Below are 2,780 nucleotides of genomic sequence, written 5' to 3' on the forward strand. Positions count from 1 at the left end.
CAAAAGCAGTACGAGAAGGGAAGTTTACAGCTATAAGTGTCTACATTAAAAAGAGGAAAAACTTCAATAAACAATCTAGTTATGCATATTAAAGAATTAGAAGAGCAAGAACAAACCAAACCTGAAATTAGTATAAGAAATAATAAAGATTAGAGCAGAAACAAATAAAACTGAAATAAAAAATACAAAAGATCAATGAAACAAAAAGTTGGTTTTCTGAAAAGTGAAGCAAAATTGACAAAACTTTAGCCAAACTAAAAAAAGAAGATGCAAATAAATAATATCAGAAATGAAAAAGGAGACTTTCCAACTGATATTGCAGAAAATCAAACGACCATTAGTGGCTGCCATGAGCAACCTTATGCCAATAAATTGGAAAATCTAGAAGAAATGAACAAATTCCTAGATATGTACAACCTACCAAGATTGAACCAGAAATAAATCCAAAACTTGAAAAGACTAATACCAAATAATGAGATTGAAATAATAATAAAATGTCTCCCACTAAAGAAAATACCAGGACTTAATGGTTTCACTATTAATTTCTACCAAACACTTAAAGAAGAACTAATGCCAATCTTATTCAAACTATTCTGGAAAATAGAGGAGGAAGGAATATTTCCAAACTCATTCTATGAGGCCAGTATTACCCTGATACCAAAAACCAGGCAAAGACACATCAACAAAAGAAAACTACAGGCTAATATGTCTGATGAATATATATACAAAAATCCTCCACAAAATACTAGCAAACCCAATTCAATAATACATTAGAAAGATTATTCATCATTACGAAGTGAGATTTATCCCAGGAGGCAAGAATGATTCAACATGTGCAAATCAATCAATGTATATATGTAATATATCACATCAAAAGAATGAAGTATAAAGATGATATGATCATTTCAATTGGTGCTGAAAAAGCATTTGATAAAATTCAACATCCCTTCATGATAAAAAATCCTCAAAATACTATCTATAGAAGGAACATACTCCAACATGATAAAAGCCATATATGATGGACTGACAGCAAGTATATTGAATGAGGAGAAACTGAAAGCCTTTCCTGTAAGAGCTGGAATATGACAAGGATGCTCACTGTCACCATGGTTGTTCAGCATAGCATTGGAGGTCCTAGCTAGAGCAATCAGTCAGGAGAAAGATATAAAGGGCATCCAAGTTGGAAATGAAGTCAAACTATCCTTGTTTTCTGAAAAACCTAAAAATGCCACAAGAAAACTGTGAGAACTGTTAAACAGAGTCAGTAAAATCGAGGTGTACAAAATCAACATACAAAAATCAGTAGCATTTCTGTATGTCAACAGTGAAGAATGTGAAAAAAAATCCCATTTACAATAGCCACACATAAAATTAAATACCTATGAATTAGCTTATCCAAAGAAGTGAAAGATCTCTATAATCAAAACTACAAACACTGATGAAGGAAATTGAAGAGGACACCAAAAAGAAAAAGAAGAAAAAATATTCCATGTTTATGTTTGGAAGAATGAACATTGTTAAAATGTCCTCACTACCGAAAGCAATCTACAGATTCAATGCAATCTCTATAAAAATACCAAAGACATTCTCCACAGAAGTAGCAAAAACAAACCTAAAATTTATATGCAACCACAAAAGACCCAAAATAGCCGAAGCTGTCCTAAGCAAAAAGAACAAAAGGAGAGGAATCACCTTACTTGACTTCAAATTATATAACCGAGCTATAGTAATCAAAACAGCATGGTACTGCCATAAAAACAGACACATAGTCCAATGGAACAGAATAGACAACTCAGAAACAAATCCACACACCTACATTGAACTCATTAACAATAAAGGTGCCAAGAACGTACACTGGGAAAAAGACAGTCTCTTCAATAATAAATGGTGCTTGGAAAACTGGCTATCCATACACAGAAGAATGAAACTAGGCCCCTATCTCTTGCCATATACAAAAATCGAATCGAAACGGATTAAAGACTGAAATCTAAGACCTCAAACCATGAAACGACTATGGCAAAACATTAAGGAAACTCTCTAGGACATTGGTATGGGCAAAGATTTCTTGAGAAACATGCCACAGGCACTGGCAACCAAAGCAACAATGAGCAAATGGGATCACATTAAATTAAAAAAACTTTTGCATAGCAAAGGATACAATCAACAAAGTGAAGAGAAAACTCACCTAATGGGAGAAAATATTTGTAAACTATCCATCTGACAAGGGATTAATAACCAGAATATATAAGGAGCTCAAACAACTCTATAGAAAAAAAATCTAACTGTTCGATCAAAAGATGGGTAAAAGACTTGAATAGACACTTTTTTTAAAGACATACAAATGGCAAACAGACATATGAAAAGGTGCTCAACATCATTGATCATCAGAGAAATGCAAATCAAAACTACAATGAGATATCATCTCATCCCAGTTAAAATGACTTATATCCAAAAGATGGGCAATAACAAATTCTGGCAAGGATGTGGAGAAAAGGGAAGCCTCATACACTGTTGGTGAGAATGTAAATTAGTACAACCACTCTGGAGAACAGTTTGGAGGTTCCTTAAAAAAACTAAAAATTCAACTCCTGTATGATCCAGCAATTTCACTGTTGGGCATATAGTCAAAGGAAAGGAAATCATTATATCGAAGAAATATCTGCACTCCCATGTTTATTGCAGCACTGTCTACAATGGCTAAGATTTGGAAGCAACCTAAGTGTTCATCAACAGATGAATGGATAAAGAAAATGTGTTATATATACACAATGGAGTACTAT

Source organism: Nomascus leucogenys, chromosome 19, assembly GCF_006542625.1.
Source record: "Nomascus leucogenys isolate Asia chromosome 19, Asia_NLE_v1, whole genome shotgun sequence".
Taxonomy (NCBI): Eukaryota; Metazoa; Chordata; class Mammalia; order Primates; family Hylobatidae; genus Nomascus; species Nomascus leucogenys.